The 25946-nt window shown below is 38.8% G+C and overlaps 1 protein-coding gene across 4 annotated transcripts in view; it reads left to right on the forward strand.

The window, feature by feature from the left end:
• IRS1 (insulin receptor substrate 1) overlaps nucleotides 1-25946 on the forward strand; it is a 99631-nt gene that overhangs the window by 43196 nt on the left and 30489 nt on the right. Inside the window, exon 2 of one of the 4 annotated variants that reach the window (XR_016280004.1) lies at nucleotides 7847-7906. The exons of the other annotated variants lie outside the window; for them this stretch is intronic. The gene's annotated coding sequence lies outside the window, so the exon portion shown is untranslated. The remainder of the gene's footprint in view (nucleotides 1-7846; nucleotides 7907-25946) is intronic. 4 annotated transcript variants of the gene reach the window in all.

The following is a 25946-nucleotide window of genomic DNA, read 5'->3' on the forward strand; positions in this document are numbered from 1 at the left end:
ACTCTTTCGTCATGTTCTGTATGACATTCCCAGATAGCATCTAAACTCTGTTGCCACTGGGATCCTTTAGGGTTCTCTCCAGTGTGGGCTACAGGTCCCATAATCTCTTATGACTGGTCATTCTGACAGGGATTGATGGGTCCTACAGTCTGAATATCTAGAGGATACTAGGTTGCCATTGCCTGTCTTCCTTAGCATGTCTGACAAAGAGATCTGTCACATTGGGGGTAGAATTCAGAGACATAGCTGTGTTAGTCTGGAATATGAGTATTCAAAGAGATCTTGTAGCACATTTTGAGACTAATTGTGTAAAAGAAGTTGTAGCACAAACTTTCTTAGATTTTGTCTACTTCTTTAGATGCATGGAATGAAGAAGACCATGTCTATGAAAGCTTATGCTACAACTTCTTGTACATAGTTAGTTTCAAAAGTGCTGCAAGAACCCTTTGCAAAGTTATCACATGCCAGTCTAGCCCTGTCTGCCAATTCCCCAGGCATTCAAATTTGGCAAATACTGTTCCAGGATATGAGATCAGTGCTACTGTTATGAATAAAAACTTACTTGCCCCACTACCCTACCGGTTTTCTTCCTTTGTGTAGTTCAGACTGCTGGAATTCAATTATACTGTTGGCTACAGTGCTAGCTAAGTAAACTGTCAGTGATAAAAATGACCTGAACAGGAAAAAATAATAATATTACTGATTTCAAATAAAAACCATATCTGTGTAATAGTAATATTACAGTGGACCCTTGTTATACGCTGGGGTTGGTTCCAAGATCCACCATATATAACAAAATCCGTGCATGCTCAAGTCCCATTAAATATAATGACATAGCAAAATGGCGTTCCTTATAAAAAATGGAAAACCAAGGTTTGATATTTGAAATTTATATATATTTTGAACATTTTCAAACCGTGTATGCTTGAATCCGTGTATAAAAAATCCGTGTATAAGAAGGGCCGACTGTAGTATGCATTTCTGCCTCCAAAACCTTAATATGGGAGTTTTCAAAAATGCAGTATCCATATGTTATTTAAAATGAATTTAAAAAAAGAAAAGAAATGCAGTATAAGAGGATAAGAGATATGAAAACAAAATCCTAAAATGAATGGCATATTTATTTATTTATGTGTTTATAAAAATGATTTTAACCAAATGATACCAGTGTGAACAATTTGTTCATAATAAAAATAAAAACAATTAAAAAGCAATCATACACCAAAAAACTATAAAACAGACTGACAAACAAAAGTTTTACCTTGTATTGAAACAGTTGCAAGATCAGAACCATTAACACTTGTTCAGACCCATGTAGTTGAAGGAGAGTTTATATATGTTTATGGCTTTATACATGAGTACCATTGGGTTTGGAACTGAGTGTGGAAGCAAATAGCCATTCTGTGCACCTTCCTTAGCATCAGTGTGGCACAACATAATCGCATCTGATCACACCTGTTAATATTCTAGTAGTCACATTTTGCTTTTGTTGATGTTTCAAAGTAATTTTCAAAGACAGTCCTAAATACAATTCATAACAATATTTCAGTCAGCAGGCTGCCAGACCACTGTGGGTTGACTATCCTCATTTAGGAGCAGCTGTATCTGGCAAACCAGGTGAAACTAGCAAAAAATGTGTCAAGCCTTGAAGGCCATCTTCACACTTGATTTTTAAAAATGAATGCAATCCTATCCAGTTCCTGCACATGAGAACCACCTACCTGAATGGAGTCTGGTTTGTTTAGAGTCAGCTTCAGTTTATCTTCAGCCAGTTACTGGTTAAGCTCACTTAGCATGGAGAAAAGAAGATCAGGAGATGTGATAGCTGCATTCGTATATTTGAAGGACTGTTGCACAGAAGGTGGGACAGACTATGGCTTGAGACAGATGGGCAGGAAAGATTGACCCGAGACCGCTCTAGCCACAAGCATATTGGGACTATGGTGACGGCACAGCCCTCTGCAAAAGTGGGACACTGCTGCTGGCCCCAACCCACAGCACCAAGAGCCGAATTATTCAAAGGAACAGAGCCCAGCTGGATTATCCAAAGGATCAGAGCCCAGTGTCACCATGGCTTTGTAGTGCATTGGAGGCATATGTTGATGCGTTGAATGCCACACCTCCAAAGCTGCTGAAAGCCGCTTTTTTTGCTCATCTGTTCCAGGCCTTAGTTTCTCTTCTCCAGTGGCCATGACTCAAATAAATGGATTCAAATTAGAAGAAAACAATTTTTGGCTAATTGCTATTCAACAGAGCAGGGCAGATTACCTCAAAAGGGGTAGCCTCTCCTTTGCTAGATGTTTTTAAGCAGAGACTAGACAGCAGTCTACCAGGAATGCTATAGTTTCATCTTGCATTGGGCAGAAGTTGGACTAGATAACCTCCAAGGTTTCTTCCTTCCAGTTCTGTAATTCCATATTACCTAGCCTGTTTCCATAGCTTGAAACTGTGATTAAGGAGAAGAAATTTTGAAATTAAAAATTAAAATTAAAAAAATAGTGAAGTACTGGGGGGGGGGGAGCATGTACCATCCCCCGGCCATAGTGAAAGAGCAAGAGCAGCCTTAAGCACTGCTTTTCCCCTTTGGAAATAAAAATAAGTCTGCATGAGTGCTTCCAAGCTAAGCAGATGGACACATGTTTCTACATTTTGAAACAATAACAATAAATTAAAACAATTCACACAGCAGTATGAGGTAAGAGGAAGATTTGTTTAACTTGCCATGGAAATTGTCCAGTAGATTCCTGTGATAATCCAGTGAAAATGTTGACTGCAAGACTACTGCTCATAGTTTTTCCAGGGTGAAGTATGAAATGTGTATATAGCTCCAGTATTTCCTGTGAGACCCCCAATTTTGCCTGTTGGGGTGAGAGATGTTGCAGAGATGTGCTTTCCCATAGCATTAGGGTAACATCAGAACTTGAAAGTCACCAGAAGCAGACTGGCCTAGTAACACTCTAAAACTATGGAATGAGGGCTGCTCTAAAACAAATAAGTGAAAAACCAGTGTCTGAACACAAAATGGCACTGATCAGAATAAGTGAAAAATAGGTGGCCTTTCCATCTGAACCATCTGGCCCTACATCTGAGGATTTATGCATAAATGGATCCAGATTTATTTTCAAAATGGGCTATTAAAAACAGGCGTTCTCACTTCCTCCTCCCTGGCAGCCCCTCCAGTCAGGGGCCCTGTTCATTGGTGGGGGAAAGAGTATTCCCCAGAATTGAGCAGAGGTGATTGAAGAGCCCTTCATAGAAGGTGAATCTCAGATCCAACTCATTGTATTTTATCTTCATTTTTTTAAATACATGGCATAAATGTTACCAGAGTATTAGTACCTTACAAGCCATGGTTTCCCATACGCAGCTAAAATGTCCCATAACACTAGAGGGACATAGAAGTGCTCAAGATTAAAAACTAATAGAAAACAGCTGCCCTTTCCGTTTCCTATTGTTTATGTTTCTTCTGAGGCCTCCACTTGGTAAAATATTCCCTATACAGATCAAAACACGCTGTGCCTGGATAAGTGCTAAGCAATGACTCTGCTTTAAAAGCATTGCCAGTTTAGCAACACAACTGAAGCTACATTTATGAGTATGACCTCAATTGACATTAGTGCAGTTTAGTGATAAATAAATTATGACTGCTTGCAGAAACCTCTGAAAGCATACACAAACCAGAACCTGCAATTCACATATTTTTCTATTTTGGTGGTCTCAGCAATCAAAACAGGTGCACTTCAGTATTTCTATTTGGTAAATACAAAACGTAGCTATATACATGGTTTTATTTGACCAGACCAGCATTAGGCTTAGTCTTCATATCTTTGAAACTTAAGGTTGAATGCTTAGGGTACATTGCACCAAACAATAGCATGCTTCTCTTGCTCACACTCATTTCACACTGAAAAATTCTTAACGCTTAAATGAATACAAGGGAATTAGTACTGCATTTTGGAGTGCACTTTGAAAAATAACTTATTCCCCCTTGCAATCACAGTACACTCCATTCGTGTTGAATGTCTAGCTTGACATTCAGCCCTTTACTAATCCTGTTGTTACTACTAATACTACGTATGAACAGTATACAGCCCTGATACTTGAAAAGAAAATAGAGCATTACTGATGGCTGGTTCACATACACAAGTTCATCACTTTAATGACTGGAGTTTTGAAGCAGTGATTTGCATGTACAAGTGTTGTTGTTGTTAACTGCCTTAAGTTGACCTTGACTTATGGTGATCCTGTGGATGAGATATCTCTATATCCTTCTCCTTAACCACTCTGCTCAGGTCTTGCAGGTTCAGGACCCTGAACTCCCTGATTGAGTCTAACCATGTGGTATGTGGTCTTCTGCTTTTTGTTGCCTTGCATCTTTCCTAGCATTATTGACTTTTCTAAAGAGTCATGCCTTCTTATGATGTGACCAAAGTACGACAGTACTTTGTACAAGTAGTCCAGTACAAATTTCTGAGCCAATGGAAACAGCTTTCAGATGATCACACACAAAACATGTTTCAGTGTAATATATCCATACAACCAGCAACAAAAGCATGCAGTACAATATATATTCAAGTCATGAACATATACATGCATGCGTGCAGAGATTCTTACTTAACTATATTCCTGTTTGGATGGACACAAATACAATCTGGAGTATACTAGAAGAAGTGACAGCTCAAGTTTTACAAAGCTCAAGATATAAAGAGCAACACAAGATTAGATTTGAACAATTGATCAAGTGGGCTGATTGCATCCCTAGTTTTAAGTACATCTGCACATAATAGGAAGCTAATAATACAATTCTGTTGGTCTTATTTTCTCTTTTGTGACAACCCATTTGTGAAGACACACCCAGCTAAAGATGGTGGCAGATTTGGGTGTGCAACGCTGGTACCCTGGTAAGATCAAACTCTTTTACCCAAAAAGGCTCTGATGCTGAGTGTAAAGTTCAAAAAGAGGGAAGTTTAATTTAAAGAACCAAAAAAAAAAAAAAAAGTTTTCTCCTCCCCAGCTCTAGATAACCTGAAATAAAAGATACTTTACAGTTTGACTTTCAGTAATCTTCAGGTTGTCATCTCTCTGGGTTTGATCTTGGTTTGATCTCCTCACTCAATGGAGCTGGTGCAGGGTCTTTCAGCTCCTGAATTCTTTGACTTATTTGGTGTTGGTAACTAATTTGGCTAACTTGTTCTTGGTAACTAAATCAGCTAGCGTGTAAGAAATGCCCTGGGCCTGTTTGCCACCAAAAGACAGCTCTCTGCCAGCTCCCAGCAAAGACTGCCTCAAACTAAAAGCCTCTAGCTAAAACAGAGCATGCTGGGAAAGGGCAAACCAAACCTGGAAAAATGCAGGGGATCCTACAGCTCCTCCCACAACTAATACAATGAACATATCCTATACTAAAACACACTATGGCCTGAACTAATATGAAAGAAAATGTAGGGGGAAATTCAAACAGTCCTGGCTGGACATCACACCATTTCTGGTTTTAAAAACCAGAAGGGCTTACAACTGCTAAGAGCCATTCAGTGTAGTGGTGGAATCAGGCCAGTCCCATTAAACTAAACCTATATACCATTACCCTTGTTACCATCCAAGGAAGAGGACAGACTTTAATAAAAGAATAATAAGCAAGATGGTAAGGCAGGAAAACAAAGTGAATTGTTGGGTCATAAGATGTTTTCAAGAATAATTTTAATCAAATTAATGTTATCACTTGTAACTATACCATTGTGTCTTACCATAAAGCCTTGGTAACTCAGATCTGGTCATAACCTAGAGAAGGCTGGCCCAGTACCATCAGGGGCTAGCCTGAAGAAAGAGGCTCCTCCCTCCCTAACTGTCATCTTTCGGCCTCTGGGGGAGAGAGAAGGCTGGCCCAGTACCATCAGGTTAGCCTGAAGATAGAGAGCCCTCCCTCCGGTCCATCTGCCTTGGTCCAGGCCTCAGAGGGAGAGAAGAATGCTGGACCTGATTCCCTTCCCCCCTCACCGTTCCCTTCTCCTTTTGTGTCCTGTCTTTTAGATTGTAAGCCTGAGGGCAGGGACCTGTCTGATTAAAAATAATAATTGTAAGCCGCCCTGAGAGCCGTTAGGGCTGAAGGGCGGGATATAAATACCTAAATAAATAAATAAAAATAAAATAACCTATAACCAAGCAATGAGGAAATCCTTAAATCAGTTTGCCAATTTAAAGTGGTGTAACATTTGTACAGTGGGAAAGAACTCATTACTGGCTTTTACTTTAACAAGAATTTATCTGTTCTTTGGATTAAGTTACAATGAAGGGGCCCCAGTTTGTCCCTCATCAAGTTCTTTGTGCCTGGCTCCTTGCCAGCCTCAGAAAGTGACTTATGTTCTCTATAACATGTTAGCTCTATGTGCTAGCAGATTTTATTTTTGAGCTGCTAGTGTGAACCAGCCAAAGGAGGGGGGAAGGTCATAGGAATGGTTCACTGCACATATACATTAATCAATTGAACACTTAGTATTCAAGGCTCAACATCTTTATAGTTTTGCAGCATTAGCCAGTATGGCTTTACTACTATTTTGACAGGGTATGAAGAGGGTATTGTTTTTTGTTTTGCTCATAATGTGTTTACTACTATCAGTGATCACCCCTCCCCCCATTTTTTCTAAGTTAAGGCTCCCCCCATCCTGTAACCTTTAAAGGTTACATGCTGTAACTTTCCTTCACAGAAGAGTTCCTTTGGGTTTCCCATTTCATGGAAGTAACACGATGGTGCATTTCTTTCTTTTCTCAGCCCATTGCAACTATTCTAAATAGAGGGATTTGGGTAAAATAAAATCATAGAAAGGCATAGGAAAGCACCCAGTTCTAGGCTTACTGTACTGGGCCAGCTGAGTTTTGGATATAAATTTGTATTTTGATTTGGAGCACCAATGATCTGATTAGCATTTTTTTTTGACAGTTAAAGAAAACAGAACAAAATATTTGCCTTCAAGTTGATTCTTGAGTTATGAAAACTCTATCATAATGTTTTCTGGACAGAGAAAGCTTGATGTTGCCTTTCTCCAAGGCTGAGAGAATGTGACTTGCCTAAGGTCACTCATGGATATTTTATGGCTGATTGGGGTAGTTTGAACTGTGATCTCCAACACTCAAAGCACTACACTATTGTGGCTCCAAGTATACTTGGCACATTTATTTATTTATTTATTCATTCTTTCATATTTCCATTATAAGCTTTAATGATGAAATTCTGTCAGAATCTTACATGTAATTCATAAATATGGTTCATAAGTGTGCTTGAAAATAGTTGCTAACAGGGAATGAAAGTTGTGTACAATATTGTACTACAATCTCATTGTGAAATAGTGTCTCATTGACTATATCTTTGGTGATGATGAGACAGCAGGTGTAGGAGTTTCTTTTTCCACTGGGATGGCACAAGTAGTCTCTGACATCATTTATATCAAGTATCTGAGAATATGATCTTCAAAACAGGACACTTGATATGGCCCAGAGCTTGTAATGAACTAATTTACAATACCTCTTCCCTCATGTAGATGACAAAATATACTATTTATTGTAACTGTTTCTCCAGGAACACTGTTAATAATTAGAATAAACAAAATGGTTCACTTTCCTGGGGATATAAAGTCTTTCTTTTTGGACACAGAAAGTACAGGGCAAAATATAAATCCTCTGGGAAAGTTGAAAAGCCCAACTGTGTTATATCACTAGTATGGTGTGCCTCACAAAGCTGTCTCACCTGTCTCCAAATCTGGAGACAATGGAGAAGATTGGGGTGGAATGTGGAGTGCCAACAATTGCCATATCATAATCCTGAAAATCCTATTTTTAAAATTATTTTTTTCAGGACACAGAAAAACTTGGAGAGTAATTCACATAATTTCATCATGACTACTGAATGTTTCTGGTGAGAGTGGAACGTCTGTGCATGTTTTTTTCTTCTTTCATAGTCCTCCCCAAAGTTCCACCAATTAGTCTCAATTTCAGACAATAGGATGGCACATTTGCAATAAGGTCTTTATGAGGACACATTGCATAGCATGTAATACTGCAAAGTTTCTCTGTTTTTATTAGCTTCCAATATGGATTTGAGCTTCTTTCAGATGAGTATCTCAGTCGGTACAAGCCCATCTAGCACACGGATCATCAAAACTTCCTCCCTCAAATATGGGGATGGTAACTGTGCATGAAAAATCACTCAGTGTGATTACTCGTAGATTATAGAACTCCTTCCCTGAAAAGTGGCTTGTTTTCCTCCATTTTTATCTTCCAGCTGATAATAAAATCTTCCTATTTCAGTAGGCATTTTTAAGGGCTGCTGTGTTTGGGTCCAGAATGAATATTTAATTTGGCTGGTCTGTATATTTAATTTGGCTACTGTTGTTATTTGCTGTTTTGGTGTTGCATCTGTGTGTTTAAGTTAGATAATTTACCTTTTTTGTTAGTTTTAAAATTTATGTAATGATTGTTTGCTTTATTTGGTGTTAATGGGTTTCATTTTTATATTTTGATTCTCTTAGCACCCTTAAGTAGGTATCCTATCTTAGAAAATAATCAGAATAGAGTCAGTTAATAAATAACCTATACACCTGCTTATTTTTTATTTTATTCTTAAAGAACGGGAATAGAGGAAGAGGTCAGGGAAGACCATAGTAATCCATCCAAAAACATAATGCTTCTTGGTGTTTCCTCTTTCCTCTATTTGCTTATTTATATGGAGAAGAGCACAGATATATTTCTCTTTGCAGTCTAGCCTTCATTGTCTTGTAAAATAAGATTGTTTGGGAAAGAGTGAGGATGTTTTTTTTAAAAAAATTAGAAAACCAGCCTTTGTGCAAATCAGGGAAGGAGGAAACACAGAGAAAGTGGAAATACAGAAAAGCCTCTTTCCTAAATTGTCAGTGCCTGAAACGCATGGTCATAGGTACTTTTGAATGTAATGTTAATTTGAGAACCTATTTGGCATATTGGATGAAATGTTAGATCAGGACCAGGATTCAAATTCCCATTCCCTCAGCACCATACCTGTTAGCTTAGATAAGTGACTGCCAGTTAATAACATCACATAGACGTACTGCAAGAATAAAATGGGATGGGGTTCTTTCTATACCACCCTGAGCAATTTGGAAGAAAATTGGGATAAACTGTGATGAAAGGTAAACAAGTGGGTCACAGCCAAAGATTTTTCTGGATATTTCAAATAGGAAGTGAGTGGCATGGGATACATGTAACTCTCCTGCTAGGACCTATTGCAGGTACTGTCCCCTCTTCCAGTTTGCTGATGACAATGAACAAACGGTCATCTTTCATGTACATTGATAGGGCTCTGTGGCTCATTCCTATACCAATAGCCATTGCAGTTATCGTGGAATGTCAATAGCAGCTGTAAAATCCACACAGTGAGACTGTGGCTAACAGAGTAGGTGGAGTTTTGGGGTATAGATGTCCATGCATTTTAATCCTCCAGAGGTTGACCATTCTTTTAAAACGAGCATTCATATGGAAACATTTTTCCTCTTTGCTGGTTCTGACTGCAATCATTTCTCCTTGATTTTCCCTTTCCCCCAAAACACTTTCTTCTAATGTTCCATTTCCTGTTTCACTTCTCTTTCCTTACCTCTGCTTGTTTCTATTGTCCTGATGCTTTTCAAGACCTTCTTTTTTTAGATGTCTGCTGTTTTATTGTTCCTTCTCTGGGGTCTTTTTTCCTCACATTTCTGTATGATCTGAGCAGTTTGGTTAGTGGCAGCAAGAGGTTTTAGGACCAGATCAATCCTGCTAATGGGAGCTAGTAAAAAGCCTACTGCTGGCCCTTTTTCTCTGTGTTACAACAGCTTAGCCAGATTGTTTCCTTACAACATCAACTTTCCTTTTAATGAAATTCAGCCTATTATTTTAAGTTTTTCATTTCTTTAATTAAAATAGCACTTCCTTGTGCTCTGTCTCTTTCATTTTTGCAAAAATATGGTAAATCTGGGGGCTCTATACTTTTTCAAGAAGAGGTCTATGGATAGCCATACATGTTTATACTAATGTGACAACCCTTGAAAGGGAAAAGTAATGTGTTTCTGTGCATTAAAACCGTTATACCTGATTAATTTCTGCTGGATTACCTAATGCTTTTTGCCTTGGTTTCCACAAGCATGTTGCTAGTCACGTGTTTGTGTGTGTGTATTATGAAGAAAAGCATCACTCAGAGAAATAATTTTCAGGTGATTCATTCTTTTCACCTTTAATAAAAGGGGAAATGCATAAATTGTAATATTCTAATTTATATGTGTAGGGACAAGTTTAGAAGCAATTACTATAATTTAAATGAAAATATAGTATATCTCATCATAGTGGGGAAGCCTTTCAGTAAGTGAACTGTCTGCTTGCTGAGTTTGCAATCCAGGTGCTGACTCGGTGAGCAACCTCAAAGTCTCTGCTGCCCCTTCTCATGGTTATTTATCTTGGAATCAGACTTGGGCTGGATAACCCTTCACATGAGGGTCTGTCCTCCCAATAGTCCTTCAGATAGAGGGCTGTCATCTATGAAGAACATTTGTCCCCTATATTTGTCAGTGGCTGTTAGAAGGCTGACAATATTCTGCTAGTGCAACAGTTTCTTTTTGCACAGATGAGCTGTCCTATTCAGGATCTGGGCCAGTGTGCTTTTATATCTTTGGTGGTCCTTTGAGATTTTCCTGCTGATGAGGAAATATTGCCTGTCCTCATAATTCCTCTCTCATAAGCCATAAAATAACAGTAAAATAACAGTTTCAGGGTAAAGTTAAGAATGATGATATTGTGCTGTAAAAACCCACATTAAATTAAGGGCCTGTCCATCACTATAAGATTTCATTTGCTGTAAAACTGAATCTGTGCCTTGTAACCAGTTTAATAGTAAGATTGCAAGTTTATGCCTGCTTGCAAAGATATGTTGGGGGAAGCACATGTTTATGTTTCACAAATCCTCTTTTTAATAAACATGGTTGACACCAGTAGCCTTAGATACACTGGTATTTCTTCTGCAGCAAAACCACCACTCAAAACTGTTGATATTGTAAAATGTTTGCTCTTGATGTACTAAAATGTTTTTCTGTTGTTATACTAAATTATACTGTTGTTATACTAAAATATTTAGATGCTTTGCTATCTTTTGAAATGATATATGAAGCTATACATTTATATAAAACAAATCTTTGTTGTTAACATCTCCAAAATATGTATCCTTTAGGATTTAAAAAAATGATTAGTATCTACTTTATAATGCAATGCTATCGTTATTGATTTTGTTTTACACAATTTCTTTGTGTTTTTTTTTAAAAAAATGAATCTCCAGTATATTTTTCTCTATTCCATTCTTTCTAATAGTTCTTTGTTTGTTTTTTGCAGAAATTCTTCCTTTGCTTCTTGTTTATTTTAATGATGTTGTTATTTTTAAAATGTTTATTTTAATGCCAACAGCTTTTGCTTACTGATTAATGTTTTTCCTTCTTTCACTTGTCTAATCTGGACAAAATTAATATATATTTAAAAAGCTGTATGTATAAAAGTTTCTGTCCCAAAGGGATATTAGCCACTAAGAATTTATAGTGAGCACTACAGTTAAGTTTTAGGTTTGTAGATGTCTTCCACTGGTATAACTGACTGTTATTTTGTGCTTCTTGTATAACAATTTTCTTTTGGCTAAAGAAAGCTTTCCAAGATAGCAGAAGTAGATAATTGGTTAGATGTAATGGTCACATTATGCCCTGCCCTCCATCTGCGCATCTCAAACTGGTACAGACCTAAGGAGTATTTATGACTTGTTCAGATGCCAGCAGTATGCTTTGTTCTGGGTATAAATGAGGATACTGTGCCTACACTAAGGACTTTTATAATTTGAATGTGCAGAAGAACAAATGTTTTTAAAAGTGGATGTCCAAAGAATTATGCCGATATAAACATGCGTCTAAATGAGAAAATAAGGGTATTCTTGTGAATATTGGTAATCATAGTACTTTAGGAAATTGAAAGAGAAAGGAGATGCCTTCACGCATTTTGGTCACTGCCTATACTGGGTTGAAAGGTTAGGATTCTACCCAGACTTGCTACTGGCAAAATCTCATAGACATACAGATGTTAGTGATGTAGTGGTGGTCATTAAATTGAAAGGCTTTAAAGGGGTATTGGATGCATTCATGGAAGATGGGACTGTCAGTGGTTACTAGTCATGACACACACACATTTCTCAGCATTTAGATGGATTCAGTTGACAAAACCATGGCCCTGAGTTTGCAAGAACTGTGGAGAGCAGTTGATAATTGGAGATCTTGGAGGGTCTCTCATTCAAAGAGTTGTCATAAGTTGAAGTTGACTGAATGGCAAATAGCAATAACAACTCCACTTTGGCAGATTTCACTTTTGTGGATTTGATTATTTGCAGTTTTTATTAATATGTTCTCTTTAGGAATCTCTAGGTCCTCCTACAACTCTGCCAGAAGTTGATCATAGAATTTTGCTGGAGAACCTAGAAGTTCCTCGAGAAAACACTTCTAGAGAAAACACTTCTTTAGGCATCTATAATTCCTCCAGCATGATTCTGTGACAAACCTCTGGCAGATGTTGAACATTGGAGGACCTGGAGATTCCTAGAGAGGTGTTCTCTGAGGTAAAAAAAAAATACATTTTTAATTTGCATTTTTTCCACACTCACTGTGGTCCTTCACCCCTATCCCCAGTAAATGTGGAGGGACCACTCCATGTTTGTCTGTCTGTCTGTATTTAAAAATCATATTCCCTTGAACCAGTCACTCTCTCAATCTGTCTACCTAATGAGCTTGTTGGGAGTCTGCAGTGAGGTAGGGCAGGTATGTACAGTGCACCCTTGCCTTACGTGTGGGATCTGTTCCAGACCCACCCACCCCCTGCGTAAGGCAAATACCACATATGCCTGAGCCCCATTGAAAACAATGGGGCTCATGCATGCAGTGTGGTGCAGCACGTGCGCCATTGCTGGTTCCGTCACTCAGCTTTCAGCATAAGCTGAAAGCCGCATATAGAGCACCCGCGTATGACACGGGTGCACTGTATTTATATTGCTTGAAGTAGTGGGATGGATGGATAGATAAGAGCTGAATGGTCAGACAACAAGGCACAGGAATCAGCTTGTGTTAAAAAACAAACTCAAATCAGAGGTCTTGGGTGGAAACAGATTCTGCACTAATCACTGCTATTCTACAAACAGAAAATACATATGCTAACATTAGACTGGTAAAGAGATAATGCACACAGATCTGGGTGGGAAAGTAGTGATGCATTATATTCCTAAAAGATACACTTATTTGTTATGTTCAACTTTGATAAAAGTCTGCTGAGAAACTCCATATTGGCACATATATTTAGGATGATCAAGTTTGTGAACTAGAAAAACAGAAAAAGGGATAGCTTTTAGTAGTACAAAGTGCAATGAGCCATCTTGGGGGAGTAATAATGAATGCTCTGTGACTGAGTAGTCATCAGCTGGAAACAATAGGAAAAGGCAAGATTTTGAAATCTTGGTGAGTCTTGAAATTATAACATGCTGCTTATGCAAATATGATGAAGCTATAAAGATGGCACATACAATTGTGGATTAAACAGACTTAAGCATGCTACTTGACCCTCCCCCCACTAATCTAGATACATAAACAATGCCATCTAACAATCACTGACACAGCTTTTATATGGGAAACCTCTAGAGGCACATTTTAGCACCTGAAAGTTCTAGCAAGCAGTACTGTATGAATTTACTACTCAGAAGATTGATTTGATCATAGTGAGGGAGCAGAGAGTAAATAAACAGGAGCTTGTGATAGAAGATACTGGTGAGGCATTTCTAGTAGAATTAATGAAGTAATGGTTTAATTGAGTAAAGTATTAGCCAGTTTGCTTCTAGAATGCTGGATCAACGATTGTCTATCTTTTACATTGTGAGCAAGCATGGTTGAGAGGTTTGAGCGTTGAACTATGTATGACATTAAGCAGATGAGCAGCTTGGAGTGGCTGCAGCGCATTTTCAACCAGATCCAGGGCTGTGAGTTATCTGTATGCCGTGCCCTGGATCAGACTGAAGCCAGTGCTTTTGGCAAGTGTGGTTCGGACCTCGGCGTCTGGAAACCAGGGTTTGGATCCCTATTTGGCCATGGAAACCCACTGGGTGATCTTGGGCAAGTTACACTTTTTCAGTTTTAAAGGAAGACAATGGCAAACCCATGCTGATCAAATCTTGCCAAGAAGCTCTGTGATAGGTTCATCATAGGGTTACTATTAGTCAGAAGCAACTTCAAGGCACACAACAAGTCCATGTTTCCTGTTGTTGACAAAAGAAAAACATGGAAGTATTTTTCCAAGCGCACTCTGGATCAATTCCAAATTAAATATATTGTTTCTGAAGAAAAGCCATCATTTTTATTTTCCAAGAAAAACTATACTCTACAAGAAAATGTGCCATCAGTGTGGCTTAATCCTTGGGTAAAAGTCATATTCAGTACATCCTGATAAATGATATATGCATATAAAAGGATGGGTATTGATCATAGGTAGAAGAAATGAGAACCAAACTGTATTGTAGATTTTCAGGGATGATTATTACTAACTCTGCTGTTCATTGTTTAGAGGATATTTGAAGAGATGTTGAAGATTTTATATATAGGCGCGTTACAGACCGCCCCTTAGGGGCGGCCTGTAGGCGCACCTTTCCCCGCCGGATCGGGGCCTCAATGGCCAGAGCAGCAGCCGCTGAAGCCCCGATCCGCCGCTTTCCGGGCTGCAGGGAAGCCGCAAAAGGCCCCTTCCCCGCAGCCTGGAAAGGGGTGTCCTTGGGGCTTCAAGCCCCAAGGACACCCTGCGGTGGCGGGGAGAAGGAGAAAGGGGCCGTTTGGCCCCTTTCTCCTTTGGTCCGCTGGGCACAGCCGTCTAAAGGCTGTGCCCAGCGGACCAAACCAGGAAGGAGCTCCGAAACGGAGCTCGTTTGGAGGCAGCGCAGTCGTCACGTATTGATGGCGGCGGCCGTGTGGAACGGCCACCACCATTTTGTGTGCGCAGAGCGTGCGCTAGGGTTAGGGCGGTGCGGAAGCACCACCCCCTCTTAACCCTAGTACACGCTCCGCGCGTACTTTTTAGCCCGTCTGTAATGGGCCATAGTTTCCTGATATGTCTATAAGTCAGGGGACTGGCATGGAAAGTGTGTGACTCAAGAGAGAATGACTCAAACAGAATAAATCAGTGATAATTACAATAGGGATAAAGGAATCCCTTGTCCTCTCAAAGTCAGATACCATAGCAGTGAGTCTGGAATAAAATACCCTGATAGAAGATCAGAGCTCTTTGCATTAAAGTCCAACCTGTCTTTTTAACAGTTAGTGGAAACATACTTAAGATCAGTATACAAGCTGCCTTTTATACTTCTGTCCTGAAATTCATGGCAAACACACTGTTTTATGCTCATTATAACAAATCTTTTCTTTAAATGGGTGATCTCCTTTTGACTAAATAAAGTAGGGCAATGTTCTGTCTGTAACTGGGCTTGCTGAGTATGTAGGAATAATTACAATCACCTAGGTTTTCACTTGCTAGGAGTTTTCAGACCCCTATGGCTAGGATGTAAATTGAAGGTGGATGGTGAAGACACAACTCTGCATTTCTTGTGTTCAGCAAGAGGGTTATACTAGATGACTTACAGACCCCTCCAGTTCTATGATATTTATAGCAGTCTTTCATGTACTCCACTGTAAGAATGATTTCTTCTGGCCCTTTAGATATATGCTTGAATATATGGGTATTTCTGAACTGAGTGTTGAAGATGTTATGGAAGAAGAAGCTCAGTTTCATGGTAAAAGAACCAGCTAGAAAACAACCAATATACAATATACAGCCATCTAACAATCACTGACACTGTGATGTCTGCTGTTGGAATCCAATCTTATAAGAATCCACACAGAGCCCAATCTTCATGTAGGAGCAGTAAGTTTATTCATCCTTAGGCTACTGAGCACAGCCAGTCCCAGGAGAGTGAGATGAGGAAGAGAGAACAATCAATCCCTCTCCAACCCGCTTAATAGTATATATACACTACAGCTGATATCACTAAGGGTTGTGTCTTAAAGGTGCCTTACATCACATCTCCCTTTCATGGAAATATAAAAACAATTATACACTTTAGAAAATAATACATTGTATACAGAATTTTAAAAACATAAGTAGAAAATATAAATACAAAGAATACAATATTTCTCATTGACCTAACTTACACAAATCATAAAAAGTCATCTTAGGGCCAAGGTGCATTTTCAAGGAGTATATCACAGACACAACTTTTATATGGGAAACCTCTAGAGGCACATTTCAGCACCTTAAAGTTCTAGCAAGCAGTACTATATGAATTTACTACTCAGAAGATTGATTTGATCATAGTGAAGGGAGCAGAGAGTAAATAAACATGTTTCATAGAGGTCATGACATTCTTTAGTTAGTGGGCAGTATCACAAAAGAATGGGAACTGTTTGACTGTCATATCAACATAAGAATGAATCTTGGAAGTATGGTAGGACTGGTGTGTGCACAATTTAGAAATGAGGAACTAGATGAATAAATGCATGTGAGTTTATACTTGGCACATATGTGGTTATTTGCTTTGATTCTCAGTAATATGGAATCAGTTTTGCATTGGTGGGGAGTAAAATAATAAATTTAAAAAACCCACCAAACTGAACGCTTAGTGTTAAATGTCACAGTTTTGGTTATCTTTGTATCATAAGCCAGGATTTATGATAGCTCAGCCTGCTGAGTATGTAGGAATTGTGGTACAGACTGGACATCCCTAATCCAAAAATCCCAAATCTCAAATGCTTCAAAATCCAAAACTTTTTAGTGGGTTGCTGAGACAGTGGAACCTTTGCTTTCAGATGTTTCAGTGTAGACAAACATTGTTTCATGCACAAAATTATTTTAAAAATACTATATAAAATTACCTTCAGGCTATACATCATCTCCAAGATAAATCATGTATATGCAAATATTCCAAAATCTGAAAAACATCCAAAATGATAAGGGACGCTCAAGGTTTAAGTGTATTGAAAGGAAACATTATTTGCTTATGAGTGTGGCAACCTCCAGTGGGCTACAATTCTTCTTTACTATAAGACTGAAACGCAATGGGAAATGCCTGCAAGTACCTGCAGAAAACTTCAAATTACAGGTAAAAGCAGAAACTGTAGATTTGTAATTAATTTTCAGTGTTCCTCAACTTTATAATTGTTTGATATTTAAGATAACTAATGTCATAATTTTATCTAATTTATAATTTTAAAAACAGGATTTAATGTTAAGGTGCATAAGATGCATTTTGAGTTGCAATATGTCTGTGTGGCAGTATAACTTTACAGTTATGGACATGACCTTGAAATGATGTTTCTTTTGAATACTGGATTCTGTCATAGCATACTCTAAACTCTCAAATTATTGCTAATTCACATATCTCATGCATACCTACCCAGCCCAACATACCTTCCCAGCCCAGCACGGATCCCCGACAGAATAATTTGTTTCTGCTGAAATAAGGCAAGGCAGACAAAAATGAAACTACATTAAATGTCTTTTTAAAACAAGGCCAGCACTAATTCTTCTCCTCACCAGTTTTCCTCCCAAATCATTAGTGTGTATATCTGTCTAAAATGAGGAATCCTGTTAATACTATTTCATGTAAGGTTGGTGATACCTGTAAATGATTCAACAGGTGTATAGTTTTAACATACCAAAGGGGGAGTGGGGGGGAGAAATTAAGTGAGTTTTAATTTTATCCATGAATGTGTCCAAATTGTTACCTCAGACTTTGCAATATAATTCTTTGTCTGCTTGATTTAAATTCTGTTAATTCCTTTGAGGTTTTTTAAATAATAATAATAATAATAATAATAATTCATATTTCCCGCCTCTCTCTGTGGATCGAGGCGGGATTACATCAATAAAATAATACAATACAGTATAAAAATATAGTTAATAAAATACTAACATTAGTACAATAAAATAGCTAGACCATCATTTAATCATCCAATAATCATACAGCCATAGTCCAAACGTTTCATTTTAATGATCTCCTATATAAGGTCGGGTGGGTAAGCCTGCCAGAAGAGATCCATCTTAAATGCCTTCTTAAAGGCATCTAAGGTGATAATAAGATGGATCTCCTCCAGTAGATATTCCACAGTTTAGGGGCCATAGCAGTGAACACTCTGTGGGAGGTTGACATTAACCTGGTCTTATGATATTCTAGTAAATACTTCCTGGATGTCCTGAGAGTGCGGGGCAGATTGTGTAGGGAGAGGCATTCCTGCAAGTAACTCGGGCCCAAGCCATGTAGGGCTTTAAAGGTAATAACCAACACCTTGTACTGTGCCCGGAAGCTGATTGGCAGCCAGTGAAGAGATTTTAGCACAGGTGTTATATGGTCAGACCTAGATGTTCCAGTGACTAATCTGGCTGCAGCATTTTGAACCAATTGAAGCTTCTGAACTTGGTACAAAGGTAGCTCCATGTAGAGCACATTACAGAAATCTAAACGAGAGATTACCAGTGCATGTACCACTGCTTTAAGGTCCTTTTGGTCCAGGTAGGGACACAGTTGGCGTATCAAACGAAGAATTGCAAAATGCAATTTCATTTGCTATAATTCTTTAATGAAAGTATTTTCATCTTGTTGCTAAGTTTACTTCAAAATAGAAAATTGATGTCACTAGTGGTCTTGAAAAGGCTAATCCAGAGGCAGATACTAAAGTATACAATTACAGAGCTAAACATGCAGCAGCTAGTTTACTCCTTGCTGTGTGAGCTGATTAAATAATTCCATGCTGCTTTTGAGATTAATCCCAGTGAAGTCCAGAATATCTGGATAGCTAGAGCAAGAGGATTGTATGCTGGTACATGTGAACATTTATGTGAGCATGAAAGGAATTGCTCAGCCTATTTGTAAACTGGTTTTCCTTTCTTCTCGTTGTTAGTAGTAGTGAACTATTTAAAAGCTTCATATACTTTGACACTTTATCCCATTTTCCATTCCTATAGCAGATGGATGATTTATCTAAACAACTTTGTTGTCAATTCTCTCCCATCTAGTACTCTTCTCATAACTAAACCCTAAAGAATTTTATATTGTTGTCTCTTATTTTTTGTTGTTATCAAATCAGCTTTGACATGTCACAGTCTTATAAATGAATCAGTCCATTTAGAACATGGTCTTACTCTTTTCCTACTGCCTTCTAGTTTACCAAGCATTATCGTCTTTTTCAGTGAGCCATGTTGTTTCATTTTGTGCCTGTATGTATTTTGAACAGATGTTGATCAAGAGCACCTCTCAAATGTAGCATGTAGCATTCATTCCCCCCCTTTTTTTTCTGTGCAAGTACATTTTTCTTGCATTACCATTGGTTTCTATAAAGTCAGCCACAAATGCATGTTATGGGGGAATCCAGCTTGAAGCCTGTGGTGAGTAGGAAATGTATTAAACACAGGTTTTCAGGCTGCCAGCAATGATGTCATTAATGTTAACAACCCTTACTATAACACACTGAAGTTAGAGAACCTTCTCTTAAAACTTAAGCGTTGTTAAGGAGACACTGATGTTTGTTGATAAGAAACAATAGGGGTATCCAAATGTTGACTTAAAAACTGTGTAAGGCACTCTTCTCTAAACTTGCTTATTATTTTATAATGTAGTTCATATTTATGGTAACATTTAAGGTTAAAGAAGAATTTTTTAAAGGAGGAACACTTTCAATAATTTCAACATTTAAAAGTAATTTCTTATCATGCATTACTTATCACATCAGATGTTCATAAGACAAAATTGTTCTGATATTTGGATATGGTATTATTCCTGTGAATCAGGTCTGTGCTGAAATTATAGTATATTGCTGTCTAGGAGTGTGACAAGCTCAAATTAAAATCCCGCTGAAAGGATTTTCCTCTGAAAAAATAAAAGTAGATGGATTTTGTAGACTAGTTGCACAAATTCTGAATTTAATGAAACATTCTATACCTCCGATGTCATGTTGTTGAAACTGTGAATAGTATATGCATCTATCATATATCAAAGTAGCTAAGATATCGAAGAGTTGTATGGAGCCTTAAAAGTTAATACAGTCGGCCCTTCATATCCACTGATTCATGGGTCAACCATCCATGGTTTGAAGGAATATAAATTCCAAAAAGCAAACCTTGATTTTGCCATTTTATATATGAGACACCATTATACTGTGCAACTGTATTTAATGGGAGTTGGACATCCACAGATTTTGGTATCCACTTAGGTTTCTGGAATCAAACCACAGTGAACACCAAGGGCCCACTATAATTGGGCCTAAGCTTTTGTGAACAACAGCCCAGGATGGAGTTGTTTTTGCTACAACAGATTAACATGGGATCACCCCACCCAAAAGACAGCTGAGAGTATAATTGCAGTGTGAACCCCCTACAGTCTCTCCCCCCCCCCCCCAATTTTGTCTTTTACTGGAAAAAACCCATTTCCAAGGAACAGAACAAAATATAATGACTCTGTCTGTATGGAATAAACAAACTGGCTCCCCCCCCCCCCCCCATCCTCTCAGTGAGGAGACCAGATGATGCAGGGCCCATTCCCGAAGTCTGGCATGAACAGACTTGATGACACCTGGGCCATTAATGTCCAAATCTGGGATGTAACACTGTTAATGCAGAGTTGAAAATTTCACCAGTTGCTTCGGTTCTTCCCAGAAGATTCAGAGCCATCCATTCTGATGCCAGGCAGTTGCTGGCATTGGCATCCCACAGTGCTGCCCAGTGCAGCCAATGCCACTGTGGATCACTTCACTCTGAGATCAGAACGAGGTGCCTAGCCGTGTGATTGAGACTGGGCATCTACCTTGTTCTAACCTCAGAGGTGAGTGACTTGTGGCAGTGGTTGTGCCAGGTGACACAGTGGGAAATGCCCATGCAAACAGCAGGCCAGCATCAGAACAGAGGACTAAGGCAATGGGGGGAGGTCAAGGCAGCTCCAGGGCCAGAATACTACAGGCTGTCCCCAAAGTTATCTGACCAATGCAGAGAGGACATACTGCTTTTTGTAACTTTCTGTATTTTCAGAACTTACTCTGTGTGCAAAAACCAGTTCCTATACTTGATTTATATTCTCTTTGGTATGTACTAGATTCAGCAGACGAATGGAGATGGTTGATATTGGTGATTTGTCAGTGATGGATTCTAGTTTCCTATCTAGATATATTTGATTATATCTATAGTTGAAAAAAGCCTGCTATTCATGGGTGATGTCCATGAGTAGATCACAGCATGTTGAGCTGGCGACTAAATCTTCCAGTGAAAGTCCCAGTAGTACTTAAATGAAGCCTAGGTGGTGAAATAATGCAGTCCTGTTTCATAGGACAAGTTAGGATTTAAATAATAAATTCTATACATAATGTTTATAGCCTATATTTTTGACCCTCAAATGGGCTCCTAAAGCAGTTTACATTGTTGTTGTTTTTAATCTAAATACAGTTTTATCATTCAAAACAAAATTGTATTTGGACATATGTGACAGATCTCTGGTTTCTTGTCCTGTCTGTGGAATCACAGTATTACACTATTGATTGTTTTTTGTTTTCCATTATTTGTGTGTTTGTTTGGAAATAAAAGTCAGCTAGTTTCTATTTTTGTTGAAAGTTCACAGTGTTATACTAGCTGGCAAATATCTGCTTATATAGAAATAAAGCCTGTGCTAATTTGTATTCTGTGTGAAGTTGAAGGCTTTCATGGCTGGCATCTATACTTTTTTGTGGGCTTTTTTGGGCTATGTGGCTGTGTTGTGGAAGAGTTTATTGCTGACGTTTCACCAGCATCTGTGGCTGACATCTTCAGAGAAATGAAGATGCCAGCCACAGATGCTGGTGAAACGTCAGGAATAAACTCTTCCACAACACAGCCACATAGTCCAAAAAAGCCCACAAAAAACTAAGTTTGTGTTATGATTGACAGAGTTGAAGTAGCATAATGAACCTGAACAGTCATGTGCTTTGCACCTGGCCCCTCCTTCTGTGTATAGAAAAGACTTTGTAACTCAAACAGAATAAGAGCTCAGGGATTCTGTTTTAAAAAGTGATCTATGTAGACTTTCCCCCCCTTTGGCATTACATTCAGACACGTGCTTAAATTAGATCATTGAAAGAGAAGCTTAATTGAAATGATTTAAAAAAAAAAAAAAATCTAAGTAAGAAAAAGCATATGTATCCGTGGACCTTTGAAAAAGGTTTTCCTTCCTTCCTTCCTTCCTTCCTTCCTTCCTTCCTTCCCTTGCCCTCCTTTCTTTCTTCATTGTGTTTGGGTATGTGTGTGTATGTGCCTTCAAGTGACCTGTGGTACCCCCTTGTATTGCGTAGGGTTTTCTTAAGCAAAGAATACTCATAGGTGGTTTCACCAGTCCCTTCCTCTGAAATATAGCCTACAGCACCTGTAGGCAGTGGTGGTCTCCCATTCAAATACTAACTAGGTCTGACCCTTCTTAGCTTCCAAGATCAGAGAGGATCTGATGGCTTTAATGTTAGGGTAGTAGAAGAAAGTGAAATAAATATGTGTGATGTTTTTCCTTGGCTGCATCCGCACTGCAGAAATAATACAGGTTGACACCGCTTTAAAAGGCCAGTGTTCAATGCTCTGGAATTCTAGGAATTGTACTTTTATGAGACATTTAGCCTTCTCTGTCAGAGAACTCTAGTGCCACAACAGAATCCAATTCCCAGAATTCCCTAGCATTGAGCCATGGCAGTAAAACTGGTGTCAACCTGGATTATTTCTGCAGTGCAGTTTCAGGTTTGACACTGAAAATGCTTTTGTCTGTTCAAAGTATTTCTGAGCAACAAGCGTTGACATATGTAGCAGGGCTGTATGTTTCCCTCTCAGTTTCTTTGATTGTATATCTATCACAGGTTAGATAGAGCATGTGACCATACTATTGGGTACAGTTTGTTCCTGCAGTAAGCTGTTCATTCAGCCCTGCTGGAAGACAGCCAAATGTGAAACAAAAAGCAAACCATGGCGCGTTACAGATTGCCCAGAAGGGGCAGTCTTGCGCCGCGGCTGGTTGCTGCGTCCGGGAACTGCAGCATCCAAACCGCATGTTTCCTGGACGCAGCAAAGAAGAAGCGCCAAAATGGCGCTTCTTCTTCCGTCCCGGATGAGACGCTGTGAGGCGCTACTCACGCACTCGCGGCATCACATCCAGTGCGTGACGTGCAGATGCTATGATCCAGCACGTAAAGATGGCGGTGCCCGTGTGTATAGGGCGCCACCATCTTTACGCCCTCGTCACGTGCTAGGGGTGAGGCCCGTGTGGACGCTAGGTCCTCGACCAACCCCTAGCACGTGACAGGGGCGCCGGAAGAGCCCGTCTGTAATGGGCCATAGTATACTTCATCCCTTCACTGTTCAAATGAGACAATTACTTTCCTTTTAATTAACTTTTTAAATAAAGTATGGCAGTACTGAATTTAGACACAACATGTTTTAAAACTGTGTCTGTATGCTAAATTCCATATAATTCTGATTGACATGCTTGTGTAGATTAGTGAAGGGAGATTAGGAGAAAATTGAAAGTATTTTTTAAAAAAACCTTGCAAGAGAAATACTCTAGAGAATTTTGACAGTATACTACACATTTGCAAATACAGGCTTTCTGTTCACACGAAGAACAACACAAAATAATTTGATTGCTTAAGCAATTAACACATAGCATTGGCAGTCTCCTCCCAGCTTTCCATCTCTCTGAAAAAAGTTTCAGTATTTCATTAAAGGAGAAATAATAATAAACTACCTAACTATTTTTGGGAGTAAAGTATAACATGAGATATATAGAGGTCCTCTTAGAAATCTTAGTTTTATTTTTAAATTGAAACCTTTATTAAAGTCAAGAGAGTATTAAATGGCAACATATCAAATACATATTAGAACAAATCATTAAAAACATTTGTTTTAAATATAAATATTATAAGAACAATTTAATATAATGTGAAAATATATTAAATATTTAAAATCAGTGAAAACAGCATAAGAAATTTAAGTCTTGGGGTGTATCTTTAATGCAGAAAAAATGTAGTTCGACCCCATTTTAAGTGCTTGTAGCTCCATCCTATCAGATCCTGGGATTTGTCATTTTACAAGGTCTTTAGCTTTCTCTGCCAAAGAGTGCTCCCAGGATTCTGTAGGGTGGAGCCATGGCAGTTAAAGTGTTGTCAAACTGCATTATTTCTACAGTGTAGATGCACCCTTGGTTAAAGTAGTTTAATTTAGATAAAAGTTACAAAATCAGTAAATGCACCTCTGTCTCAGCACACACAAACGCACATCCTGTAACAGAGCTATAAGAGTTTTTAGCATTGGGTTGTTAATGTGTTTTTTTTCCTCAGATAGATTTTGGGTATGTGGTTATGTTTGTAGGATCCACAAAGGACACTATTTTCAAGCTAGTCTAACCTAAGGCAGAATAAAATACCTGAATGTCAATACGTCAGTTGCTAGAACTGATTTTTTGGAACTTAGGAGCTGTGCACACCAGCCATAAATGCTGATTTGGGGGCGGAGTTGGGGTGTGGCGTTCACACAATGCATGTCCTGACTCTGCCCCTAGGGCGGTGTGACACTGCACACCACTCTACACAGCATGCAGCATCACAGTGCTCCTCTGGCACTGCGTCCACACCACAGTGCCAAAGAAGTGCCTTAAAGTCGCAGCGCTGTGGCCCCAATCTGGCCTTTCCAGGGCACAAAAAGGAGCCACTTTTTGCACCCTGGAAAAGCCAGATCGGGGTCATGGCGTGCAGTTTCCAGGGCCCCAGTCTGGAGAACATGGAGGCAGGCCACCCCTTCAGGGGCAGTCTTCATAGTCCCTCAGAAAGAATCCTGTATAAACTTTACAGCAAATTCACTTTCTAAAGGTGGAACCTCATGTTGCCAGAATGACACTGTCTATGCAGAAGAGTGAAGCTTCTGCAGAAGTAAACATTTAGATTGTTGTTTTTTTAAAAGATAGAAACAGAGGGAGTATGTGAGGAAAACTGCTGAGGATTGAGCATGTTTTATGGTCAGTAAATGGTAAGAGTGTGGAGAGGGAGACCAAGGGGAAGCAGGAATGGAATGGAGTACTTGGAAACATTTTATTGCCAGTCCCATTTGTGATCCTTATTTGTACTTGTTGTGTTTATAGTTCTTATGCTGTAGCGATAGTAATTTTTGCAGCATTTTTAAGGGCTAAGCATTTTGCAGTGTTTATCCATAATGCTTGGCTTGAACCATATCTAGGAGAGTCTTCTCCTGATCCTTTTCTCACAGTGTTGGAATTTAGGTACTGTGTAATAAGGTAGCAAAAGAAATGAGATGATCTAGTATCTAAAGCATTTACAGTGGCTATTCATAAAATAAAGAATTCAAAAGCATGTTTTGTAAAGTTCTGGCTTCAGACAGAGTGGAGGACCAGCCAGGGTGGACAGAGAAAACAAAGGGGCTGTTGAACCCTTAACTTCCCAGCTATTTCCTGCCCAAAATTGCCTCTCCCAAGTTGTTTTTGTCACCGTGAGAGAAAAGAGATGAGATGCAGAACTATCCCCTTTTCACCACTGACCTTATACTTAGTCTGGTCACTCTCAGGGTTTTACTTCATTAAAGAGTCATTAGAGAAATGAATGAAAAGAATGGCGTGCAACAGGTAGATCCACTTGTATTCAGTACATTCATTACTGTAGATGTCCAGCTAGATAAAGCTGCAGAAGAAGATATGTGAATATTATGATAACGTTTACTGACAGTTTTACTTATAATGCTTAAAGGTTTCCAACCTAATTTATCTGCTTAGGTGGGTTTAAGTGTTGTTGCCCCCACATCCCATAAAAAAACCTTACTCTTTCTTCCTTTTTGCAGGAATTATAAAC

The sequence above is a fragment of the Sceloporus occidentalis genome, unplaced genomic scaffold, assembly GCF_023333645.1.
Source record: "Sceloporus occidentalis isolate IW3139 unplaced genomic scaffold, rSceOcc1.0.p SCAF_2, whole genome shotgun sequence".
NCBI lineage: Eukaryota > Metazoa > Chordata > Lepidosauria > Squamata > Phrynosomatidae > Sceloporus > Sceloporus occidentalis.